The 20006-nt window shown below is 43.7% G+C and overlaps 54 non-coding genes and 1 pseudogene across 54 annotated transcripts; all 55 read right to left on the bottom strand.

The window, feature by feature from the left end:
* Positions 1 to 236: 236 nt before the first annotated feature.
* LOC139146580 (5S ribosomal RNA) lies at positions 237 to 355 on the bottom strand. Its single transcript, XR_011555326.1, has one exon. It is a non-coding gene; the product is annotated as a 5S ribosomal RNA (ribosomal RNA).
* A 238-nt stretch (positions 356 to 593) lies between these two features.
* LOC139146579 (5S ribosomal RNA) lies at positions 594 to 712 on the bottom strand. The gene has a single exon (XR_011555325.1). It is a non-coding gene; the product is annotated as a 5S ribosomal RNA (ribosomal RNA).
* Positions 713 to 953: 241 nt separating this feature from the next.
* LOC139146578 (5S ribosomal RNA) lies at positions 954 to 1072 on the bottom strand. The gene has a single exon (XR_011555324.1). It is a non-coding gene; the product is annotated as a 5S ribosomal RNA (ribosomal RNA).
* A 241-nt stretch (positions 1073 to 1313) lies between these two features.
* Positions 1314 to 1432, bottom strand: LOC139146577 (5S ribosomal RNA). The gene has a single exon (XR_011555323.1). It is a non-coding gene; the product is annotated as a 5S ribosomal RNA (ribosomal RNA).
* A 242-nt stretch (positions 1433 to 1674) lies between these two features.
* On the bottom strand, positions 1675 to 1793 carry LOC139146576 (5S ribosomal RNA). The gene has a single exon (XR_011555322.1). It is a non-coding gene; the product is annotated as a 5S ribosomal RNA (ribosomal RNA).
* Positions 1794 to 2032: 239 nt separating this feature from the next.
* Positions 2033 to 2151, bottom strand: LOC139146575 (5S ribosomal RNA). Its single transcript, XR_011555321.1, has one exon. It is a non-coding gene; the product is annotated as a 5S ribosomal RNA (ribosomal RNA).
* A 241-nt stretch (positions 2152 to 2392) lies between these two features.
* LOC139146574 (5S ribosomal RNA) lies at positions 2393 to 2511 on the bottom strand. The gene has a single exon (XR_011555320.1). It is a non-coding gene; the product is annotated as a 5S ribosomal RNA (ribosomal RNA).
* Positions 2512 to 2749: 238 nt separating this feature from the next.
* On the bottom strand, positions 2750 to 2868 carry LOC139146573 (5S ribosomal RNA). Its single transcript, XR_011555319.1, has one exon. It is a non-coding gene; the product is annotated as a 5S ribosomal RNA (ribosomal RNA).
* Positions 2869 to 3107: 239 nt separating this feature from the next.
* LOC139146572 (5S ribosomal RNA) lies at positions 3108 to 3226 on the bottom strand. Its single transcript, XR_011555318.1, has one exon. It is a non-coding gene; the product is annotated as a 5S ribosomal RNA (ribosomal RNA).
* Positions 3227 to 3467: 241 nt separating this feature from the next.
* On the bottom strand, positions 3468 to 3586 carry LOC139146570 (5S ribosomal RNA). Its single transcript, XR_011555317.1, has one exon. It is a non-coding gene; the product is annotated as a 5S ribosomal RNA (ribosomal RNA).
* Positions 3587 to 3826: 240 nt separating this feature from the next.
* On the bottom strand, positions 3827 to 3945 carry LOC139146568 (5S ribosomal RNA). Its single transcript, XR_011555315.1, has one exon. It is a non-coding gene; the product is annotated as a 5S ribosomal RNA (ribosomal RNA).
* A 240-nt stretch (positions 3946 to 4185) lies between these two features.
* On the bottom strand, positions 4186 to 4304 carry LOC139146567 (5S ribosomal RNA). Its single transcript, XR_011555314.1, has one exon. It is a non-coding gene; the product is annotated as a 5S ribosomal RNA (ribosomal RNA).
* A 241-nt stretch (positions 4305 to 4545) lies between these two features.
* On the bottom strand, positions 4546 to 4664 carry LOC139146566 (5S ribosomal RNA). Its single transcript, XR_011555313.1, has one exon. It is a non-coding gene; the product is annotated as a 5S ribosomal RNA (ribosomal RNA).
* Positions 4665 to 4904: 240 nt separating this feature from the next.
* On the bottom strand, positions 4905 to 5023 carry LOC139146565 (5S ribosomal RNA). The gene has a single exon (XR_011555311.1). It is a non-coding gene; the product is annotated as a 5S ribosomal RNA (ribosomal RNA).
* A 240-nt stretch (positions 5024 to 5263) lies between these two features.
* Positions 5264 to 5382, bottom strand: LOC139146564 (5S ribosomal RNA). The gene has a single exon (XR_011555310.1). It is a non-coding gene; the product is annotated as a 5S ribosomal RNA (ribosomal RNA).
* Positions 5383 to 5624: 242 nt separating this feature from the next.
* Positions 5625 to 5743, bottom strand: LOC139146563 (5S ribosomal RNA). The gene has a single exon (XR_011555309.1). It is a non-coding gene; the product is annotated as a 5S ribosomal RNA (ribosomal RNA).
* Positions 5744 to 5984: 241 nt separating this feature from the next.
* On the bottom strand, positions 5985 to 6103 carry LOC139146562 (5S ribosomal RNA). The gene has a single exon (XR_011555308.1). It is a non-coding gene; the product is annotated as a 5S ribosomal RNA (ribosomal RNA).
* A 241-nt stretch (positions 6104 to 6344) lies between these two features.
* Positions 6345 to 6462, bottom strand: LOC139146866 (5S ribosomal RNA). Its single transcript, XR_011555590.1, has one exon. It is a non-coding gene; the product is annotated as a 5S ribosomal RNA (ribosomal RNA).
* Positions 6463 to 6703: 241 nt separating this feature from the next.
* LOC139146561 (5S ribosomal RNA) lies at positions 6704 to 6822 on the bottom strand. The gene has a single exon (XR_011555307.1). It is a non-coding gene; the product is annotated as a 5S ribosomal RNA (ribosomal RNA).
* Positions 6823 to 7062: 240 nt separating this feature from the next.
* Positions 7063 to 7181, bottom strand: LOC139146559 (5S ribosomal RNA). The gene has a single exon (XR_011555306.1). It is a non-coding gene; the product is annotated as a 5S ribosomal RNA (ribosomal RNA).
* Positions 7182 to 7420: 239 nt separating this feature from the next.
* LOC139146558 (5S ribosomal RNA) lies at positions 7421 to 7539 on the bottom strand. The gene has a single exon (XR_011555305.1). It is a non-coding gene; the product is annotated as a 5S ribosomal RNA (ribosomal RNA).
* A 240-nt stretch (positions 7540 to 7779) lies between these two features.
* Positions 7780 to 7898, bottom strand: LOC139146556 (5S ribosomal RNA). The gene has a single exon (XR_011555303.1). It is a non-coding gene; the product is annotated as a 5S ribosomal RNA (ribosomal RNA).
* Positions 7899 to 8139: 241 nt separating this feature from the next.
* On the bottom strand, positions 8140 to 8258 carry LOC139146555 (5S ribosomal RNA). The gene has a single exon (XR_011555302.1). It is a non-coding gene; the product is annotated as a 5S ribosomal RNA (ribosomal RNA).
* Positions 8259 to 8496: 238 nt separating this feature from the next.
* On the bottom strand, positions 8497 to 8615 carry LOC139146554 (5S ribosomal RNA). The gene has a single exon (XR_011555300.1). It is a non-coding gene; the product is annotated as a 5S ribosomal RNA (ribosomal RNA).
* A 241-nt stretch (positions 8616 to 8856) lies between these two features.
* Positions 8857 to 8975, bottom strand: LOC139146553 (5S ribosomal RNA). Its single transcript, XR_011555299.1, has one exon. It is a non-coding gene; the product is annotated as a 5S ribosomal RNA (ribosomal RNA).
* Positions 8976 to 9215: 240 nt separating this feature from the next.
* LOC139146552 (5S ribosomal RNA) lies at positions 9216 to 9334 on the bottom strand. The gene has a single exon (XR_011555298.1). It is a non-coding gene; the product is annotated as a 5S ribosomal RNA (ribosomal RNA).
* A 239-nt stretch (positions 9335 to 9573) lies between these two features.
* On the bottom strand, positions 9574 to 9691 carry LOC139146833 (5S ribosomal RNA). Its single transcript, XR_011555559.1, has one exon. It is a non-coding gene; the product is annotated as a 5S ribosomal RNA (ribosomal RNA).
* Positions 9692 to 9931: 240 nt separating this feature from the next.
* LOC139146551 (5S ribosomal RNA) lies at positions 9932 to 10050 on the bottom strand. The gene has a single exon (XR_011555297.1). It is a non-coding gene; the product is annotated as a 5S ribosomal RNA (ribosomal RNA).
* A 240-nt stretch (positions 10051 to 10290) lies between these two features.
* LOC139146550 (5S ribosomal RNA) lies at positions 10291 to 10409 on the bottom strand. The gene has a single exon (XR_011555296.1). It is a non-coding gene; the product is annotated as a 5S ribosomal RNA (ribosomal RNA).
* A 238-nt stretch (positions 10410 to 10647) lies between these two features.
* On the bottom strand, positions 10648 to 10766 carry LOC139146548 (5S ribosomal RNA). Its single transcript, XR_011555295.1, has one exon. It is a non-coding gene; the product is annotated as a 5S ribosomal RNA (ribosomal RNA).
* A 241-nt stretch (positions 10767 to 11007) lies between these two features.
* Positions 11008 to 11126, bottom strand: LOC139146547 (5S ribosomal RNA). The gene has a single exon (XR_011555294.1). It is a non-coding gene; the product is annotated as a 5S ribosomal RNA (ribosomal RNA).
* A 240-nt stretch (positions 11127 to 11366) lies between these two features.
* On the bottom strand, positions 11367 to 11485 carry LOC139146546 (5S ribosomal RNA). The gene has a single exon (XR_011555293.1). It is a non-coding gene; the product is annotated as a 5S ribosomal RNA (ribosomal RNA).
* A 240-nt stretch (positions 11486 to 11725) lies between these two features.
* Positions 11726 to 11844, bottom strand: LOC139146544 (5S ribosomal RNA). The gene has a single exon (XR_011555291.1). It is a non-coding gene; the product is annotated as a 5S ribosomal RNA (ribosomal RNA).
* A 241-nt stretch (positions 11845 to 12085) lies between these two features.
* LOC139146809 (5S ribosomal RNA) lies at positions 12086 to 12205 on the bottom strand. The gene has a single exon (XR_011555537.1). It is a non-coding gene; the product is annotated as a 5S ribosomal RNA (ribosomal RNA).
* Positions 12206 to 12446: 241 nt separating this feature from the next.
* LOC139146543 (5S ribosomal RNA) lies at positions 12447 to 12565 on the bottom strand. Its single transcript, XR_011555289.1, has one exon. It is a non-coding gene; the product is annotated as a 5S ribosomal RNA (ribosomal RNA).
* A 240-nt stretch (positions 12566 to 12805) lies between these two features.
* On the bottom strand, positions 12806 to 12924 carry LOC139146542 (5S ribosomal RNA). The gene has a single exon (XR_011555288.1). It is a non-coding gene; the product is annotated as a 5S ribosomal RNA (ribosomal RNA).
* A 240-nt stretch (positions 12925 to 13164) lies between these two features.
* On the bottom strand, positions 13165 to 13283 carry LOC139146541 (5S ribosomal RNA). The gene has a single exon (XR_011555287.1). It is a non-coding gene; the product is annotated as a 5S ribosomal RNA (ribosomal RNA).
* Positions 13284 to 13521: 238 nt separating this feature from the next.
* Positions 13522 to 13640, bottom strand: LOC139146540 (5S ribosomal RNA). The gene has a single exon (XR_011555286.1). It is a non-coding gene; the product is annotated as a 5S ribosomal RNA (ribosomal RNA).
* A 241-nt stretch (positions 13641 to 13881) lies between these two features.
* Positions 13882 to 14000, bottom strand: LOC139146539 (5S ribosomal RNA). Its single transcript, XR_011555285.1, has one exon. It is a non-coding gene; the product is annotated as a 5S ribosomal RNA (ribosomal RNA).
* Positions 14001 to 14259: 259 nt separating this feature from the next.
* LOC139146537 (5S ribosomal RNA) lies at positions 14260 to 14378 on the bottom strand. Its single transcript, XR_011555284.1, has one exon. It is a non-coding gene; the product is annotated as a 5S ribosomal RNA (ribosomal RNA).
* Positions 14379 to 14615: 237 nt separating this feature from the next.
* LOC139146536 (5S ribosomal RNA) lies at positions 14616 to 14734 on the bottom strand. Its single transcript, XR_011555283.1, has one exon. It is a non-coding gene; the product is annotated as a 5S ribosomal RNA (ribosomal RNA).
* A 241-nt stretch (positions 14735 to 14975) lies between these two features.
* LOC139146865 (5S ribosomal RNA) lies at positions 14976 to 15093 on the bottom strand. The gene has a single exon (XR_011555589.1). It is a non-coding gene; the product is annotated as a 5S ribosomal RNA (ribosomal RNA).
* Positions 15094 to 15331: 238 nt separating this feature from the next.
* On the bottom strand, positions 15332 to 15450 carry LOC139146535 (5S ribosomal RNA). Its single transcript, XR_011555282.1, has one exon. It is a non-coding gene; the product is annotated as a 5S ribosomal RNA (ribosomal RNA).
* Positions 15451 to 15690: 240 nt separating this feature from the next.
* On the bottom strand, positions 15691 to 15808 carry LOC139146868 (5S ribosomal RNA). Its single transcript, XR_011555592.1, has one exon. It is a non-coding gene; the product is annotated as a 5S ribosomal RNA (ribosomal RNA).
* A 240-nt stretch (positions 15809 to 16048) lies between these two features.
* On the bottom strand, positions 16049 to 16167 carry LOC139146534 (5S ribosomal RNA). Its single transcript, XR_011555281.1, has one exon. It is a non-coding gene; the product is annotated as a 5S ribosomal RNA (ribosomal RNA).
* Positions 16168 to 16407: 240 nt separating this feature from the next.
* Positions 16408 to 16526, bottom strand: LOC139146532 (5S ribosomal RNA). Its single transcript, XR_011555278.1, has one exon. It is a non-coding gene; the product is annotated as a 5S ribosomal RNA (ribosomal RNA).
* Positions 16527 to 16765: 239 nt separating this feature from the next.
* LOC139146896 (5S ribosomal RNA) lies at positions 16766 to 16904 on the bottom strand (annotated as a pseudogene).
* A 240-nt stretch (positions 16905 to 17144) lies between these two features.
* On the bottom strand, positions 17145 to 17263 carry LOC139146531 (5S ribosomal RNA). The gene has a single exon (XR_011555277.1). It is a non-coding gene; the product is annotated as a 5S ribosomal RNA (ribosomal RNA).
* A 241-nt stretch (positions 17264 to 17504) lies between these two features.
* On the bottom strand, positions 17505 to 17623 carry LOC139146530 (5S ribosomal RNA). The gene has a single exon (XR_011555276.1). It is a non-coding gene; the product is annotated as a 5S ribosomal RNA (ribosomal RNA).
* A 239-nt stretch (positions 17624 to 17862) lies between these two features.
* Positions 17863 to 17981, bottom strand: LOC139146529 (5S ribosomal RNA). The gene has a single exon (XR_011555275.1). It is a non-coding gene; the product is annotated as a 5S ribosomal RNA (ribosomal RNA).
* A 241-nt stretch (positions 17982 to 18222) lies between these two features.
* Positions 18223 to 18341, bottom strand: LOC139146528 (5S ribosomal RNA). Its single transcript, XR_011555274.1, has one exon. It is a non-coding gene; the product is annotated as a 5S ribosomal RNA (ribosomal RNA).
* Positions 18342 to 18582: 241 nt separating this feature from the next.
* LOC139146526 (5S ribosomal RNA) lies at positions 18583 to 18701 on the bottom strand. The gene has a single exon (XR_011555273.1). It is a non-coding gene; the product is annotated as a 5S ribosomal RNA (ribosomal RNA).
* A 240-nt stretch (positions 18702 to 18941) lies between these two features.
* On the bottom strand, positions 18942 to 19060 carry LOC139146525 (5S ribosomal RNA). Its single transcript, XR_011555272.1, has one exon. It is a non-coding gene; the product is annotated as a 5S ribosomal RNA (ribosomal RNA).
* Positions 19061 to 19301: 241 nt separating this feature from the next.
* LOC139146524 (5S ribosomal RNA) lies at positions 19302 to 19420 on the bottom strand. The gene has a single exon (XR_011555271.1). It is a non-coding gene; the product is annotated as a 5S ribosomal RNA (ribosomal RNA).
* A 240-nt stretch (positions 19421 to 19660) lies between these two features.
* Positions 19661 to 19779, bottom strand: LOC139146523 (5S ribosomal RNA). Its single transcript, XR_011555270.1, has one exon. It is a non-coding gene; the product is annotated as a 5S ribosomal RNA (ribosomal RNA).
* Between the last annotated feature and the right edge of the window lie 227 nt (positions 19780 to 20006).

Raw genomic sequence — 20006 nt, 5'->3', positions numbered from 1 at the left:
AACTTTCTCTTTTTGGACCAATTTGAGCTTTGATTTCTGCATACTGCCCTCTGGCATCCTCCATTGAAGAATAATTTTAGCATGCTGGTGAAAGCGCAGAGAAAAGCAATGGGCCTATCATTTGTAATTATGCAACGCTGGCCAAAGTTGTGGCGGAGTCAAAATAAAATAGTTTTGTCACAACAACACGGCAACTTTAAAACTAATATTGGGTAGCAAAAAAATAAAAAGGAGCAAGCCTACAACACGTGGTATTCCCAGGCGGTCACCCATCCAAGTACTAACCACGCCCGACGTAGCTTGGCTTCGGTGATCAGACGAGAACCGGCACATTCTACGTGGTATGGTCGTAGGCGATAAACTTTCTCTTTTTGGACCAATTTGAGCTTTGATTTCTGCATACTGCCCTCTAGCATCCTCCATTGAAGAATAATTTTAGCATGCTGGTGAAAGCGCAGAGAAAAGCAATGGGCCTATCATTTGTAATTATGCAACGCTGGCCAAAGTTGTGGCGGAGTCAAAATAAAATATTTTGTCACAACAAACAGGCAACTTTAAACTAATATTGGGTAGCAAAAAAATAAAAAGGAGCAAGCCTACAACACGTGGTATTCCCAGGCGGTCACCCATCCAAGTACTAACCACGCCCGACGTAGCTTGGCTTCGGTGATCAGACGAGAACCGGCACATTCTACGTGGTATGGTCGTAGGCGATAAACTTTCTCTTTTTGGACCAATTTGAGCTTTGATTTCTGCATACTGCCCTCTAGCATCCTCCATTGAAGAATAATTTTAGCATGCTGGTGAAAGCGCAGAGAAAAGCAATGGGCCTATCATTTGTAATTATGCAACGCTGGCCAAAGTTGTGGCGGAGTCAAAATAAAATAGTTTTGTCACAACAAACACGGCAACTTTAAAACTAATATTGGGTAGCAAAAAAATAAAAAGGAGCAAGCCTACAACACGTGGTATTCCCAGGCGGTCACCCATCCAAGTACTAACCACGCCCGACGTAGCTTGGCTTCGGTGATCAGACGAGAACCGGCACATTCTACGTGGTATGGTCGTAGGCGATAAACTTTCTCTTTTTGGACCAATTTGAGCTTTGATTTCTGCATACTGCCCTCTGGCATCCTCCATTGAAGAATAATTTTAGCATGCTGGTGAAAGCGCAGAGAAAAGCAATGGGCCTATCATTTGTAATTATGCAACGCTGGCCAAAGTTGTGGCGGAGTCAAAATAAAATAGTTTTGTCACAACAAACACGGCAACTTTAAAACTAATATTGGGTAGCAAAAAAATAAAAAGGAGCAAGCCTACAACACGTGGTATTCCCAGGCGGTCACCCATCCAAGTACTAACCACGCCCGACGTAGCTTGGCTTCGGTGATCAGACGAGAACCGGCACATTCTACGTGGTATGGTCGTAGGCGATAAACTTTCTCTTTTTGGACCAATTTGAGCTTTGATTTCTGCATACTGCCCTCTAGCATCCTCCATTGAAGAATAATTTTAGCATGCTGGTGAAAGCGCAGAGAAAAGCAATGGGCCTATCATTTGTAATTATGCAACGCTGGCCAAAGTTGTGGCGGAGTCAAAATAAAATAGTTTTTGTCACAACAAACACGGCAACTTTAAAACTAATATTGGGTAGCAAAAAAATAAAAAGGAGCAAGCCTACAACACGTGGTATTCCCAGGCGGTCACCCATCCAAGTACTAACCACGCCCGACGTAGCTTGGCTTCGGTGATCAGACGAGAACCGGCACATTCTACGTGGTATGGTCGTAGGCGATAAACTTTCTCTTTTTGGACCAATTTGAGCTTTGATTTCTGCATACTGCCCTCTAGCATCCTCCATTGAAGAATAATTTTAGCATGCTGGTGAAAGCGCAGAGAAAAGCAATGGGCCTATCATTTGTAATTATGCAACGCTGGCCAAAGTTGTGGCGGAGTCAAAAAAAATATTTTTGTCACAACAAACACGGCAACTTTAAAACTAATATTGGGTAGCAAAAAATAAAAAGGAGCAAGCCTACAACACGTGGTATTCCCAGGCGGTCACCCATCCAAGTACTAACCACGCCCGACGTAGCTTGGCTTCGGTGATCAGACGAGAACCGGCACATTCTACGTGGTATGGTCGTAGGCGATAAACTTTCTCTTTTTGGACCAATTTGAGCTTTGATTTCTGCATACTGCCCTCTGGCATCCTCCATTGAAGAATAATTTTAGCATGCTGGTGAAAGCGCAGAGAAAAGCAATGGGCCTATCATTTGTAATTATGCAACGCTGGCCAAAGTTGTGGCGGAGTCAAAATAAAATAGTTTTGTCACACAACAACACGGCAACTTTAAAACTAATATTGGGTAGCAAAAAATAAAAAGGAGCAAGCCTACAACACGTGGTATTCCCAGGCGGTCACCCATCCAAGTACTAACCACGCCCGACGTAGCTTGGCTTCGGTGATCAGACGAGAACCGGCACATTCTACGTGGTATGGTCGTAGGCGATAAACTTTCTCTTTTTGGACCAATTTGAGCTTGATTTCTGCATACTGCCCTCTGCATCCTCCATTGAAGAATAATTTTAGCATGCTGGTGAAAGCGCAGAGAAAAGCAATGGGCCTATCATTTGTAATTATGCAACGCTGCCAAAGTTGTGGCGGAGTCAAAATAAAATAGTTTTGTCACAACAAACACGGCAACTTTAAAACTAATATTGGGTAGCAAAAAAATAAAAAGGAGCAAGCCTACAACACGTGGTATTCCCAGGCGGTCACCCATCCAAGTACTAACCACGCCCGACGTAGCTTGGCTTCGGTGATCAGACGAGAACCGGCACATTCTACGTGGTATGGTCGTAGGCGATAAACTTTCTCTTTTTGGACCAATTTGAGCTTTGATTTCTGCATACTGCCCTCTGGCATCCTCCATTGAAGAATAATTTTAGCATGCTGGTGAAAGCGCAGAGAAAAGCAATGGGCCTATCATTTGTAATTATGCAACGCTGGCCAAAGTTGTGGCGGAGTCAAATAAAATAGTTTTGTCACAACAAACACGGCAACTTTAAAACTAATATGGGTAGCAAAAAAATAAAAAGGAGCAAGCCTACAACACGTGGTATTCCCAGGCGGTCACCCATCCAAGTACTAACCACGCCCGACGTAGCTTGGCTTCGGTGATCAGACGAGAACCGGCACATTCTACGTGGTATGGTCGTAGGCGATAAACTTTCTCTTTTTGGACCAATTTGAGCTTTGATTTCTGCATACTGCCCTCTGGCATCCTCCATTGAAGAATAATTTTAGCATGCTGGTGAAAGCGCAGAGAAAAGCAATGGGCCTATCATTTGTAATTATGCAACGCTGGCCAAAGTTGTGGCGGAGTCAAAATAAAATAGTTTTGTCACAACAAACACGGCAACTTTAAAACTAATATTGGGTAGCAAAAAAATAAAAAGGAGCAAGCCTACAACACGTGGTATTCCCAGGCGGTCACCCATCCAAGTACTAACCACGCCCGACGTAGCTTGGCTTCGGTGATCAGACGAGAACCGGCACATTCTACGTGGTATGGTCGTAGGCGATAAACTTTCTCTTTTTGGACCAATTTGAGCTTTGATTTCTGCATACTGCCCTCTGGCATCCTCCATTGAAGAATAATTTTAGCATGCTGGTGAAAGCGCAGAGAAAAGCAATGGGCCTATCATTTGTAATTATGCAACGCTGGCCAAAGTTGTGGCGGAGTCAAAATAAAATAGTTTTGTCACAACAAACACGGCAACTTTAAAACTAATATTGGGTAGCAAAAAATAAAAAGGAGCAAGCCTACAACACGTGGTATTCCCAGGCGGTCACCCATCCAAGTACTAACCACGCCCGACGTAGCTTGGCTTCGGTGATCAGACGAGAACCGGCACATTCTACGTGGTATGGTCGTAGGCGATAAACTTTCTCTTTTTGGACCAATTTGAGCTTTGATTTCTGCATACTGCCCTCTAGCATCCTCCATTGAAGAATAATTTTAGCATGCTGGTGAAAGCGCAGAGAAAAGCAATGGGCCTATCATTTGTAATTATGCAACGCTGGCCAAAGTTGTGGCGGAGTCAAAATAAAATAGTTTTGTCACAACAAACCGGCAACTTTAAAACTAATATTGGGTAGCAAAAAAATAAAAAGGAGCAAGCCTACAACACGTGGTATTCCCAGGCGGTCACCCATCCAAGTACTAACCACGCCCGACGTAGCTTGGCTTCGGTGATCAGACGAGAACCGGCACATTCTACGTGGTATGGTCGTAGGCGATAAACTTTCTCTTTTTGGACCAATTTGAGCTTTGATTTCTGCATACTGCCCTCTGGCATCCTCCATTGAAGAATAATTTTAGCATGCTGGTGAAAGCGCAGAGAAAAGCAATGGGCCTATCATTTGTAATTATGCAACGCTGGCCAAAGTTGTGGCGGAGTCAAAATAAAATAGTTTTGTCACAACAAACACGGCAACTTTAAAACTAATATTGGGTAGCAAAAAAATAAAAAGGAGCAAGCCTACAACACGTGGTATTCCCAGGCGGTCACCCATCCAAGTACTAACCACGCCCGACGTAGCTTGGCTTCGGTGATCAGACGAGAACCGGCACATTCTACGTGGTATGGTCGTAGGCGATAAACTTTCTCTTTTTGGACCAATTTGAGCTTTGATTTCTGCATACTGCCCTCTGGCATCCTCCATTGAAGAATAATTTTAGCATGCTGGTGAAAGCGCAGAGAAAAGCAATGGGCCTATCATTTGTAATTATGCAACGCTGGCAAAGTTGTGGCGGAGTCAAAATAAAATAGTTTTGTCACAACAAACACGGCAACTTTAAAACTAATATTGGGTAGCAAAAAAATAAAAAGGAGCAAGCCTACAACACGTGGTATTCCCAGGCGGTCACCCATCCAAGTACTAACCACGCCCGACGTAGCTTGGCTTCGGTGATCAGACGAGAACCGGCACATTCTACGTGGTATGGTCGTAGGCGATAAACTTTCTCTTTTTGGACCAATTTGAGCTTTGATTTCTGCATACTGCCCTCTGGCATCCTCCATTGAAGAATAATTTTAGCATGCTGGTGAAAGCGCAGAGAAAAGCAATGGGCCTATCATTTGTAATTATGCAACGCTGGCCAAAGTTGTGGCGGAGTCAAAATAAAATAGTTTTGTCACAACAAACACGGCAACTTTAAAACTAATATTGGGTAGCAAAAAATAAAAAGGAGCAAGCCTACAACACGTGGTATTCCCAGGCGGTCACCCATCCAAGTACTAACCACGCCCGACGTAGCTTGGCTTCGGTGATCAGACGAGAACCGGCACATTCTACGTGGTATGGTCGTAGGCGATAAACTTTCTCTTTTTGGACCAATTTGAGCTTTGATTTCTGCATACTGCCCTCTAGCATCCTCCATTGAAGAATAATTTTAGCATGCTGGTGAAAGCGCAGAGAAAAGCAATGGGCCTATCATTTGTAATTATGCAACGCTGGCCAAAGTTGTGGCGGAGTCAAAATAAAATAGTTTTGTCACAACAAACACGGCAACTTTAAAACTAATATTGGGTAGCAAAAAAATAAAAAAGGAGCAAGCCTACAACACGTGGTATTCCCAGGCGGTCACCCATCCAAGTACTAACCACGCCCGACGTAGCTTGGCTTCGGTGATCAGACGAGAACCGGCACATTCTACGTGGTATGGTCGTAGGCGATAAACTTTCTCTTTTTGGACCAATTTGAGCTTTGATTTCTGCATACTGCCCTCTAGCATCCTCCATTGAAGAATAATTTTAGCATGCTGGTGAAAGCGCAGAGAAAAGCAATGGGCCTATCATTTGTAATTATGCAACGCTGGCCAAAGTTGTGGCGGAGTCAAAATAAAATAGTTTTGTCACAACAAACACGGCAACTTTAAAACTAATATTGGGTAGCAAAAAAATAAAAAGGAGCAAGCCTACAACACGTGGTATTCCCAGGCGGTCACCCATCCAAGTACTAACCACGCCCGACGTAGCTTGGCTTCGGTGATCAGACGAGAACCGGCACATTCTACGTGGTATGGTCGTAGGCGATAAACTTTCTCTTTTTGGACCAATTTGAGCTTTGATTTCTGCATACTGCCCTCTAGCATCCTCCATTGAAGAATAATTTTAGCATGCTGGTGAAAGCGCAGAGAAAAGCAATGGGCCTATCATTTGTAATTATGCAACGCTGGCCAAAGTTGTGGCGGAGTCAAAATAAATAGTTTTGTCACAACAAAACACGGCAACTTTAAAACTAATATTGGGTAGCAAAAAAATAAAAAGGAGCAAGCCTACAACACGTGGTATTCCCAGGCGGTCACCCATCCAAGTACTAACCACGCCCGACGTAGCTTGGCTTCGGTGATCAGACGAGAACCGGCACATTCTACGTGTATGGTCGTAGGCGATAAACCTTCTCTTTTTGGACCAATTTGAGCTTTGATTTCTGCATACTGCCCTCTGGCATCCTCCATTGAAGAATAATTTTAGCATGCTGGTGAAAGCGCAGAGAAAAGCAATGGGCCTATCATTTGTAATTATGCAACGCTGGCCAAAGTTGTGGCGGAGTCAAAATAAAATATTTTTGTCACAACAAACACGGCAACTTTAAAACTAATATTGGGTAGCAAAAAAATAAAAAGGAGCAAGCCTACAACACGTGGTATTCCCAGGCGGTCACCCATCCAAGTACTAACCACGCCCGACGTAGCTTGGCTTCGGTGATCAGACGAGAACCGGCACATTCTACGTGGTATGGTCGTAGGCGATAAACTTTCTCTTTTGGACCAATTTGAGCTTTGATTTCTGCATACTGCCCTCTGGCATCCTCCATTGAAGAATAATTTTAGCATGCTGGTGAAAGCGCAGAGAAAAGCAATGGGCCTATCATTTGTAATTATGCAACGCTGGCCAAAGTTGTGGCGGAGTCAAAATAAAATAGTTTTGTCACAACAAACACGGCAACTTTAAAACTAATATTGGGTAGCAAAAAAATAAAAAGGAGCAAGCCTACAACACGTGGTATTCCCAGGCGGTCACCCATCCAAGTACTAACCACGCCCGACGTAGCTTGGCTTCGGTGATCAGACGAGAACCGGCACATTCTACGTGGTATGGTCGTAGGCGATAAACTTTCTCTTTTTGGACCAATTTGAGCTTGATTTCTGCATACTGCCCTCTGGCATCCTCCATTGAAGAATAATTTTAGCATGCTGGTGAAAGCGCAGAGAAAAGCAATGGGCCTATCATTTGTAATTATGCAACGCTGGCCAAAGTTGTGGCGGAGTCAAATAAAATATTTTTGTCACAACAAACACGGCAACTTTAAAACTGATATTGGGTAGCAAAAAAATAAAAAGGAGCAAGCCTACAACACGTGGTATTCCCAGGCGGTCACCCATCCAAGTACTAACCACGCCCGACGTAGCTTGGCTTCGGTGATCAGACGAGAACCGGCACATTCTACGTGGTATGGTCGTAGGCGATAAACTTTCTCTTTTTGGACCAATTTGAGCTTTGATTTCTGCATACTGCCCTGGCATCCTCCATTGAAGAATAATTTTAGCATGCTGGTGAAAGCGCAGAGAAAAGCAATGGGCCTATCATTTGTAATTATGCAACGCTGGCCAAAGTTGTGGCGGAGTCAAAATAAAATAGTTTTGTCACAACAAACACGGCAACTTTAAAACTAATATTGGGTAGCAAAAAAAATAAAAAGGAGCAAGCCTACAACACGTGGTATTCCCAGGCGGTCACCCATCCAAGTACTAACCACGCCCGACGTAGCTTGGCTTCGGTGATCAGACGAGAACCGGCACATTCTACGTGGTATGGTCGTAGGCGATAAACTTTCTCTTTTTGGACCAATTTGAGCTTTGATTTCTGCATACTGCCCTCTGGCATCCTCCATTGAAGAATAATTTTAGCATGCTGGTGAAAGCGCAGAGAAAAGCAATGGGCCTATCATTTGTAATTATGCAACGCTGGCCAAAGTTGTGGCGGAGTCAAAATAAAATAGTTTTGTCACAACAAACACGGCAACTTTAAAACTAATATTGGGTAGCAAAAAAATAAAAAGGAGCAAGCCTACAACACGTGGTATTCCCAGGCGGTCACCCATCCAAGTACTAACCACGCCCGACGTAGCTTGGCTTCGGTGATCAGACGAGAACCGGCACATTCTACGTGGTATGGTCGTAGGCGATAAACTTTCTCTTTTGGACCAATTTGAGCTTTGATTTCTGCATACTGCCCTCTGGCATCCTCCATTGAAGAATAATTTTAGCATGCTGGTGAAAGCGCAGAGAAAAGCAATGGGCCTATCATTTGTAATTATGCAACGCTGGCCAAAGTTGTGGCGGAGTCAAATAAAATAGTTTTGTCACAACAAACACGGCAACTTTAAAACTAATATTGGGTAGCAAAAAAAAAAAAGGAGCAAGCCTACAACACGTGGTATTCCCAGGCGGTCACCCATCCAAGTACTAACCACGCCCGACGTAGCTTGGCTTCGGTGATCAGACGAGAACCGGCACATTCTACGTGGTATGGTCGTAGGCGATAAACTTTCTCTTTTTGGACCAATTTGAGCTTTGATTTCTGCATACTGCCCTCTGGCATCCTCCATTGAAGAATAATTTTAGCATGCTGGTGAAAGCGCAGAGAAAAGCAATGGGCCTATCATTTGTAATTATGCAACGCTGGCCAAAGTTGTGGCGGAGTCAAAATAAAATAGTTTTGTCACAACAAACACGGCAACTTTAAAACTAATATTGGGTAGCAAAAAAATAAAAAGGAGCAAGCCTACAACACGTGGTATTCCCAGGCGGTCACCCATCCAAGTACTAACCACGCCCGACGTAGCTTGGCTTCGGTGATCAGACGAGAACCGGCACATTCTACGTGGTATGGTCGTAGGCGATAAACTTTCTCTTTTTGGACCAATTTGAGCTTTGATTTCTGCATACTGCCCTCTAGCATCCTCCATTGAAGAATAATTTTAGCATGCTGGTGAAAGCGCAGAGAAAAGCAATGGGCCTATCATTTGTAATTATGCAACGCTGGCCAAAGTTGTGGCGGAGTCAAAATAAAATATTTTGTCACAACAAACACGGCAACTTTAAAACTGATATTGGGTAGCAAAAAAATAAAAAGGAGCAAGCCTACAACACGTGGTATTCCCAGGCGGTCACCCATCCAAGTACTAACCACGCCCGACGTAGCTTGGCTTCGGTGATCAGACGAGAACCGGCACATTCTACGTGGTATGGTCGTAGGCGATAAACTTTCTCTTTTTGGACCAATTTGAGCTTTGATTTCTGCATACTGCCCTCTAGCATCCTCCATTGAAGAATAATTTTAGCATGCTGGTGAAAGCGCAGAGAAAAGCAATGGGCCTATCATTTGTAATTATGCAACGCTGGCCAAAGTTGTGGCGGAGTCAAAATAAAATATTTTGTCACAACAAACACGGCAACTTTAAAACTGATATTGGGTAGCAAAAAATAAAAAGGAGCAAGCCTACAACACGTGGTATTCCAGGCGGTCACCCATCCAAGTACTAACCACGCCCGACGTAGCTTGGCTTCGGTGATCAGACGAGAACCGGCACATTCTACGTGGTATGGTCGTAGGCGATAAACTTTCTCTTTTTGGACCAATTTGAGCTTTGATTTCTGCATACTGCCCTCTAGCATCCTCCATTGAAGAATAATTTTAGCATGCTGGTGAAAGCGCAGAGAAAAGCAATGGGCCTATCATTTGTAATTATGCAACGCTGGCCAAAGTTGTGGCGGAGTCAAAATAAAATATTTTTGTCACAACAAACAGGGCAACTTTAAAACTGATATTGGGTAGCAAAAAATAAAAAGGAGGAAGCCTACAACACGTGGTATTCCCAGGCGGTCACCCATCCAAGTACTAACCACGCCCGACGTAGCTTGGCTTCGGTGATCAGACGAGAACCGGCACATTCTACGTGGTATGGTCGTAGGCGATAAACTTTCTCTTTTTGGACCAATTTGAGCTTTGATTTCTGCATACTGCCTCTAGCATCCTCCATTGAAGAATAATTTTAGCATGCTGGTGAAAGCGCAGAGAAAAGCAATGGGCCTATCATTTGTAATTATGCAACGCTGGCCAAAGTTGTGGCGGAGTCAAAATAAAATAGTTTTGTCACAACAAACACGGCAACTTTAAAACTAATATTGGGTAGCAAAAAAATAAAAAGGAGCAAGCCTACAACACGTGGTATTCCCAGGCGGTCACCCATCCAAGTACTAACCACGCCCGACGTAGCTTGGCTTCGGTGATCAGACGAGAACCGGCACATTCTACGTGGTATGGTCGTAGGCGATAAACTTTCTCTTTTGGACCAATTTGAGCTTTGATTTCTGCATACTGCCCTCTAGCATCCTCCATTGAAGAATAATTTTAGCATGCTGGTGAAAGCGCGAGAAAAGCAATGGGCCTATCATTTGTAATTATGCAACGCTGGCCAAAGTTGTGGCGGAGTCAAAATAAAATATTTTGTCACAACAAACAGGGCAACTTTAAAACTAATATTGGGTAGCAAAAAAATAAAAGGGAGCAAGCCTACAACACGTGGTATTCCCAGGCGGTCACCCATCCAAGTACTAACCACGCCCGACGTAGCTTGGCTTCGGTGATCAGACGAGAACCGGCACATTCTACGTGGTATGGTCGTAGGCGATAAACTTTCTCTTTTTGGACCAATTTGAGCTTTGATTTCTGCATACTGCCCTCTGGCATCCTCCATTGAAGAATAATTTTAGCATGCTGGTGAAAGCGCAGAGAAAAGCAATGGGCCTATCATTTGTAATTATGCAACGCTGGCCAAAGTTGTGGCGGAGTCAAAATAAAATAGTTTTGTCACAACAAACACGGCAACTTTAAAACTAATATTGGGTAGCAAAAAAATAAAAAGGAGCAAGCCTACAACACGTGGTATTCCCAGGCGGTCACCCATCCAAGTACTAACCACGCCCGACGTAGCTTGGCTTCGGTGATCAGACGAGAACCGGCACATTCTACGTGGTATGGTCGTAGGCGATAAACTTTCTCTTTTTGGACCAATTTGAGCTTTGATTTCTGCATACTGCCCTCTGGCATCCTCCATTGAAGAATAATTTTAGCATGCTGGTGAAAGCGCAGAGAAAAGCAATGGGCCTATCATTTGTAATTATGCAACGCTGGCCAAAGTTGTGGCGGAGTCAAAATAAAATAGTTTTGTCACAACAAACACGGCAACTTTAAAACTGATATTGGGTAGCAAAAAAATAAAAAGGAGAAGCCTACAACACGTGGTATTCCCAGGCGGTCACCCATCCAAGTACTAACCACGCCCGACGTAGCTTGGCTTCGGTGATCAGACGAGAACCGGCACATTCTACGTGGTATGGTCGTAGGCGATAAACTTTCTCTTTTTGGACCAATTTGAGCTTTGATTTCTGCATACTGCCCTCTGGCATCCTCCATTGAAGAATAATTTTAGCATGCTGGTGAAAGCGCAGAGAAAAGCAATGGGCCTATCATTTGTAATTATGCAACGCTGGCCAAGTTGTGGCGGAGTCAAAATAAAATAGTTTTGTCACAACAAACACGGCAACTTTAAAACTAATATTGGGTAGCAAAAAAATAAAAAGGAGCAAGCCTACAACACGTGGTATTCCCAGGCGGTCACCCATCCAAGTACTAACCACGCCCGACGTAGCTTGGCTTCGGTGATCAGACGAGAACCGGCACATTCTACGTGGTATGGTCGTAGGCGATAAACTTTCTCTTTTTGGACCAATTTGAGCTTTGATTTCTGCATACTGCCCTCTAGCATCCTCCATTGAAGAATAATTTTAGCATGCTGGTGAAAGCGCAGAGAAAAGCAATGGGCCTATCATTTGTAATTATGCAACGCTGGCCAAAGTTGTGGCGGAGTCAAAATAAAATAGTTTTGTCACAACAAACACGGCAACTTTAAAACTAATATTGGGTAGCAAAAAAATAAAAAGGAGCAAGCCTACAAACACGTGGTATTCCCAGGCGGTCACCCATCCAAGTACTAACCACGCCCGACGTAGCTTGGCTTCGGTGATCAGACGAGAACCGGCACATTCTACGTGGTATGGTCGTAGGCGATAAACTTTCTCTTTTTGGACCAATTTGAGCTTTGATTTCTGCATACTGCCCTCTAGCATCCTCCATTGAAGAATAATTTTAGCATGCTGGTGAAAGCGCAGAGAAAAGCAATGGGCCTATCATTTGTAATTATGCAACGCTGGCCAAAGTTGTGGCGGAGTCAAAATAAAATAGTTTTGTCACAACAAACACGGCAACTTTAAAACTAATATTGGGTAGCAAAAAAATAAAAAGGAGCAAGCCTACAACACGTGGTATTCCCAGGCGGTCACCCATCCAAGTACTAACCACGCCCGACGTAGCTTGGCTTCGGTGATCAGACGAGAACCGGCACATTCTACGTGGTATGGTCGTAGGCGATAAACTTTCTCTTTTTGGACCAATTTGAGCTTTGATTTCTGCATACTGCCCTCTGGCATCCTCCATTGAAGAATAATTTTAGCATGCTGGTGAAAGCGCAGAGAAAAGCAATGGGCCTATCATTTGTAATTATGCAACGCTGGCCAAAGTTGTGGCGGAGTCAAAATAAAATAGTTTTGTCACAACAAACACGGCAACTTTAAAACTAATATTGGGTAGCAAAAAATAAAAAGGAGCAAGCCTACAACACGTGGTATTCCCAGGCGGTCACCCATCCAAGTACTAACCACGCCCGACGTAGCTTGGCTTCGGTGATCAGACGAGAACCGGCACATTCTACGTGGTATGGTCGTAGGCGATAAACTTTCTCTTTTGGACCAATTTGAGCTTTGATTTCTGCATACTGCCCTCTGGCATCCTCCATTGAAGAATAATTTTAGCATGCTGGTGAAAGCGCAGAGAAAAGCAATGGGCCTATCATTTGTAATTATGCAACGCTGGCCAAAGTTGTGGCGGAGTCAAAATAAAATAGTTTTGTCACAACAAACACGGCAACTTTAAAACTAATATTGGGTAGCAAAAAAATAAAAAGGAGGAAGCCTACAACACGTGGTATTCCCAGGCGGTCACCCATCCAAGTACTAACCACGCCCGACGTAGCTTGGCTTCGGTGATCAGACGAGAACCGGCACATTCTACGTGGTATGGTCGTAGGCGATAAACTTTCTCTTTTTGGACCAATTTGAGCTTTGATTTCTGCATACTGCCCTCTGGCATCCTCCATTGAAGAATAATTTTAGCATGCTGGTGAAAGCGCAGAGAAAAGCAATGGGCCTATCATTTGTAATTATGCAACGCTGGCCAAAGTTGTGGCGGAGTCAAAATAAAATAGTTTTGTCACAACAAACAGGCAACTTTAAAACTAATATTGGGTAGCAAAAAAATAAAAGGAGAAGCCTACAACACGTGGTATTCCCAGGCGGTCACCCATCCAAGTACTAACCACGCCCGACGTAGCTTGGCTTCGGTGATCAGACGAGAACCGGCACATTCTACGTGGTATGGTCGTAGGCGATAAACTTTCTCTTTTTGGACCAATTTGAGCTTTGATTTCTGCATACTGCCCTCTAGCATCCTCCATTGAAGAATAATTTTAGCATGCTGGTGAAAGCGCAGAGAAAAGCAATGGGCCTATCATTTGTAATTATGCAACGCTGGCCAAAGTTGTGGCGGAGTCAAAATAAAATATTTTTGTCACAACAAACACGGCAACTTTAAAACTAATATTGGGTAGCAAAAAAATAAAAAGGAGCAAGCCTACAACACGTGGTATTCCCAGGCGGTCACCCATCCAAGTACTAACCACGCCCGACGTAGCTTGGCTTCGGTGATCAGACGAGAACCGGCACATTCTACGTGGTATGGTCGTAGGCGATAAACTTTCTCTTTTTGGACCAATTTGAGCTTTGATTTCTGCATACTGCCCTCTAGCATCCTCCATTGAAGAATAATTTTAGCATGCTGGTGAAAGCGCAGAGAAAAGCAATGGGCCTATCATTTGTAATTATGCAACGCTGGCCAAAGTTGTGGCGGAGTCAAAATAAAATAGTTTTGTCACAAAAAACAGTTTTGTCACAACAAACAGGCAACTTTAAAACTAATATTGGGTAGCAAAAAAATAAAAAGGAGCGAAGCCTACAACACGTGGTATTCCCAGGCGGTCACCCATCCAAGTACTAACCACGCCCGACGTAGCTTGGCTTCGGTGATCAGACGAGAACCGGCACATTCTACGTGGTATGGTCGTAGGCGATAAACTTTCTTTTTGGACCAATTTGAGCTTTGATTTCTGCATACTGCCCTCTAGCATCCTCCATTGAAGAATAATTTTAGCATGCTGGTGAAAGCGCAGAGAAAAGCAATGGGCCTATCATTTGTAATTATGCAACGCTGGCCAAAGTTGTGGCGGAGTCAAAATAAAATAGTTTTGTCACAACAAACACGGCAACTTTAAACTGATATTGGGTAGCAAAAAATAAAAAGGAGGAAGCCTACAACACGTGGTATTCCCAGGCGGTCACCCATCCAAGTACTAACCACGCCCGACGTAGCTTGGCTTCGGTGATCAGACGAGAACCGGCACATTCTACGTGGTATGGTCGTAGGCGATAAACTTTCTCTTTTTGGACCAATTTGAGCTTTGATTTCTGCATACTGCCCTCTAGCATCCTCCATTGAAGAATAATTTTAGCATGCTGGTGAAAGCGCAGAGAAAAGCAATGGGCCTATCATTTGTAATTATGCAACGCTGGCCAAAGTTGTGGCGGAGTCAAAATAAAATAGTTTTGTCACAACAAACACGGCAACTTTAAAACTAATATTGGGTAGCAAAAAAATAAAAAGGAGCAAGCCTACAACACGTGGTATTCCCAGGCGGTCACCCATCCAAGTACTAACCACGCCCGACGTAGCTTGGCTTCGGTGATCAGACGAGAACCGGCACATTCTACGTGTATGGTCGTAGGCGATAAACTTTCTCTTTTTGGACCAATTTGAGCTTTGATTTCTGCATACTGCCCTCTAGCATCCTCCATTGAAGAATAATTTTAGCATGCTGGTGAAAGCGCAGAGAAAAGCAATGGGCCTATCATTTGTAATTATGCAACGCTGGCCAAAGTTGTGGCGGAGTCAAAATAAAATAGTTTTGTCACAACAAACACGGCAACTTTAAAACTATATTGGGTAGCAAAAAATAAAAGGAGGAAGCCTACAACACGTGGTATTCCCAGGCGGTCACCCATCCAAGTACTAACCACGCCCGACGTAGCTTGGCTTCGGTGATCAGACGAGAACCGGCACATTCTACGTGGTATGGTCGTAGGCGATAAACTTTCTCTTTTTGGACCAATTTGAGCTTTGATTTCTGCATACTGCCCTCTAGCATCCTCCATTGAAGAATAATTTAGCATGCTGGTGAAAGCGCAGAGAAAAGCAATGGGCCTATCATTTGTAATTATGCAACGCTGGCCAAAGTTGTGGCGGAGTCAAAATAAAATAGTTTTGTCACAACAAACACGGCAACTTTAAAACTGATATTGGGTAGCAAAAAAATAAAAAGGAGCAAGCCTACAACACGTGGTATTCCCAGGCGGTCACCCATCCAAGTACTAACCACGCCCGACGTAGCTTGGCTTCGGTGATCAGACGAGAACGGCACATTCTACGTGGTATGGTCGTAGGCGATAAACTTTCTCTTTTTGGACCATTTGAGCTTTGATTTCTGCATACTGCCCTCTAGCATCCTCCATTGAAGAATAATTTTAGCATGCTGGTGAAAGCGCAGAGAAAAGCAATGGGCCTATCATTTGTAATTATGCAACGCTGGCCAAAGTTGTGGCGGAGTCAAAATAAAATAGTTTTGTCACAACAAACACGGCAACTTTAAAACTAATATTGGGTAGCAAAAAAATAAAAAGGAGCAAGCCTACAACACGTGGTATTCCCAGGCGGTCACCCATCCAAGTACTAACCACGCCCGACGTAGCTTGGCTTCGGTGATCAGACGAGAACCGGCACATTCTACGTGGTATGGTCGTAGGCGATAAACTTTCTCTTTTTGGACCAATTTGAGCTTTGATTTCTGCATACTGCCTCTAGCATCCTCCATTGAAGAATAATTTTAGCATGCTGGTGAAAGCGCAGAGAAAAGCAATGGGCCTATCATTTGTAATTATGCAACGCTGGCCAAAGTTGTGGCGGAGTCAAAATAAAATATTTTTGTCACAACAAACAGGGCAACTTTAAAACTGATATTGGGTAGCAAAAAAATAAAAAGGAGCAAGCCTACAACACGTGGTATTCCCAGGCGGTCACCCATCCAAGTACTAACCACGCCCGACGTAGCTTGGCTTCGGTGATCAGACGAGAACCGGCACATTCTACGTGGTATGGTCGTAGGCGATAAACTTTCTCTTTTTGGACCAATTTGAGCTTTGATTTCTGCATACTGCCCTCTAGCATCCTCCATTGAAGAATAATTTTAGCATGCTGGTGAAAGCGCAGAGAAAAGCAATGGGCCTATCATTTGTAATTATGCAACGCTGGCCAAAGTTGTGGCGGAGTCAAAATAAAATAGTTTTGTCACAACAAACACGGCAACTTTAAAACTAATATGGGTAGCAAAAAAATAAAAGGAGCAAGCCTACAACACGTGGTATTCCCAGGCGGTCACCCACCAAGTACTAAACCACGCACCATCCAGTACTAACCACGCCGACGTAGCTTGGCTTCGGTGATCAGACGAGAACCGGCACATTCTACGTGGTATGGTCGTAGGCGATAAACTTTCTCTTTTTGGACCAATTTGAGCTTTGATTTCTGCATACTGCCCTCTAGCATCCTCCATTGAAGAATAATTTTAGCATGCTGGTGAAAGCGCAGAGAAAAGCAATGGGCCTATCATTTGTAATTATGCAACGCTGGCCAAAGTTGTGGCGGAGTCAAAATAAAATAGTTTTGTCACAACAAACACGGCAACTTTAAAACTAATATTGGGTAGCAAAAAATAAAAAGGAGCAAGCCTACAACACGTGGTATTCCCAGGCGGTCACCCATCCAAGTACTAACCACGCCCGACGTAGCTTGGCTTCGGTGATCAGACGAGAACCGGCACATTCTACGTGGTATGGTCGTAGGCGATAAACTTTCTCTTTTTGGACCAATTTGAGCTTTGATTTCTGCATACTGCCCTCTAGCATCCTCCATTGAAGAATAATTTTAGCATGCTGGTGAAAGCGCAGAGAAAAGCAATGGGCCTATCATTTGTAATTATGCAACGCTGGCCAAAGTTGTGGCGGAGTCAAAATAAAATATTTTGTCACAACAAACACGGGCAACTTTAAAACTAATATTGGGTAGCAAAAAAATAAAAAGGAGGAAGCCTACAACACGTGGTATTCCCAGGCGGTCACCCATCCAAGTACTAACCACGCCCGACGTAGCTTGGCTTCGGTGATCAGACGAGAACCGGCACATTCTACGTGGTATGGTCGTAGGCGATAAACTTTCTCTTTTGGACCAATTTGAGCTTTGATTTCTGCATACTGCCCTCTAGCATCCTCCATTGAAGAATAATTTTAGCATGCTGGTGAAAGCGCAGAGAAAAGCAATGGGCCTATCATTTGTAATTATGCAACGCTGGCCAAAGTTGTGGCGGAGTCAAAATAAAATATTTTGTCACAACAAACACGGCAACTTTAAAACTAATATTGGGTAGCAAAAAAATAAAAAGGAGGAAGCCTACAACACGTGGTATTCCCAGGCGGTCACCCATCCAAGTACTAACCACGCCCGACGTAGCTTGGCTTCGGTGATCAGACGAGAACCGGCACATTCTACGTGGTATGGTCGTAGGCGATAAACTTTCTCTTTTTGGACCAATTTGAGCTTTGATTTCTGCATACTGCCCTCTAGCATCCTCCATTGAAGAATAATTTTAGCATGCTGGTGAAAGCGCAGAGAAAAGCAATGGGCCTATCATTTGTAATTATGCAACGCTGGCCAAAGTTGTGGCGGAGTCAAAATAAAATAGTTTTGTCACAACAAACACGGCAACTTTAAAACTAATATTGGGTAGCAAAAAAATAAAAAGGAGCAAGCCTACAACACGTGGTATTCCCAGGCGGTCACCCATCCAAGTACTAACCACGCCCGACGTAGCTTGGCTTCGGTGATCAGACGAGAACCGGCACATTCTACGTGGTATGGTCGTAGGCGATAAACTTTCTCTTTTTGGACCAATTTGAGCTTTGATTTCTGCATACTGCCCTCTAGCATCCTCCATTGAAGAATAATTTTAGCATGCTGGTGAAAGCGCAGAGAAAAGCAATGGGCCTATCATTTGTAATTATGCAACGCTGGCCAAAGTTGTGGCGGAGTCAAAATAAAATAGTTTTGTCACAACAAACACGGCAACTTTAAAACTAATATTGGGTAGCAAAAAAATAAAAAGGAGCAAGCCTACAACACGTGGTATTCCCAGGCGGTCACCCATCCAAGTACTAACCACGCCCGACGTAGCTTGGCTTCGGTGATCAGACGAGAACCGGCACATTCTACGTGGTATGGTCGTAGGCGATAAACTTTCTCTTTTGGACCAATTTGAGCTTTGATTTCTGCATACTGCCCTCTGGCATCCTCCATTGAAGAATAATTTTAGCATGCTGGTGAAAGCGCAGAGAAAAGCAATGGGCCTATCATTTGTAATTATGCAACGCTGGCCAAAGTTGTGGCGGAGTCAAAATAAAATAGTTTTGTCACAACAAACACGGCAACTTTAAAACTAATATTGGGTAGCAAAAAAATAAAAAGGAGCAAGCCTACAACACGTGGTATTCCCAGGCGGTCACCCATCCAAGTACTAACCACGCCCGACGTAGCTTGGCTTCGGTGATCAGACGAGAACCGGCACATTCTACGTGGTATGGTCGTAGGCGATAAACTTTCTCTTTTTGGACCAATTTGAGCTTTGATTTCTGCATACTGCCCTCTGGCATCCTCCATTGAAGAATAATTTTAGCATGCTGGTGAAAGCGCAGAGAAAAGCAATGGGCCTATCATTTGTAATTATGCAACGCTGGCCAAAGTTGTGGCGGAGTCAAAATAAAATAGTTTTGTCACAACAAACACGGCAACTTTAAAACTAATATTGGGTAGCAAAAAAATAAAAAGGAGGAAGCCTACAACACGTGGTATTCCCAGGCGGTCACCCATCCAAGTACTAACCACGCCCGACGTAGCTTGGCTTCGGTGATCAGACGAGAACCGGCACATTCTACGTGGTATGGTCGTAGGCGATAAACTTTCTCTTTTTGGACCAATTTGAGCTTTGATTTCTGCATACTGCCCTCTGGCATCCTCCATTGAAGAATAATTTTAGCATGCTGGTGAAAGCGCAGAGAAAAGCAATGGGCCTATCATTTGTAATTATGCAACGCTGGCCAAAGTTGTGGCGGAGTCAAAATAAAATATTTTCGTCACAACAAACAGGGCAACTTTAAAACTGATATTGGGTAGCAAAAAAATAAAAGGAGGAAGCCTACAACACGTGGTATTCCCAGGCGGTCACCCATCCAAGTACTAACCACGCCCGACGTAGCTTGGCTTCGGTGATCAGACGAGAACCGGCACATTCTACGTGGTATGGTCGTAGGCGATAAACTTTCTCTTTTTGGACCAATTTGAGCTTTGATTTCTGCATACTGCCCTCTGGCATCCTCCATTGAAGAATAATTTTAGCATGCTGGTGAAAGCGCAGAGAAAAGCAATGGGCCTATCATTTGTAATTATGCAACGCTGGCCAAAGTTGTGGCGGAGTCAAAATAAAATATTTTTGTCACAACAAACACGGCAACTTTAAAACTAATATTGGGTAGCAAAAA

This window comes from Ptychodera flava, chromosome 12 (assembly GCF_041260155.1).
Source record: "Ptychodera flava strain L36383 chromosome 12, AS_Pfla_20210202, whole genome shotgun sequence".
Lineage (NCBI taxonomy): Eukaryota > Metazoa > Hemichordata > Enteropneusta > Ptychoderidae > Ptychodera > Ptychodera flava.
This window is presented reverse-complemented; position numbering and strand designations above follow the sequence as displayed.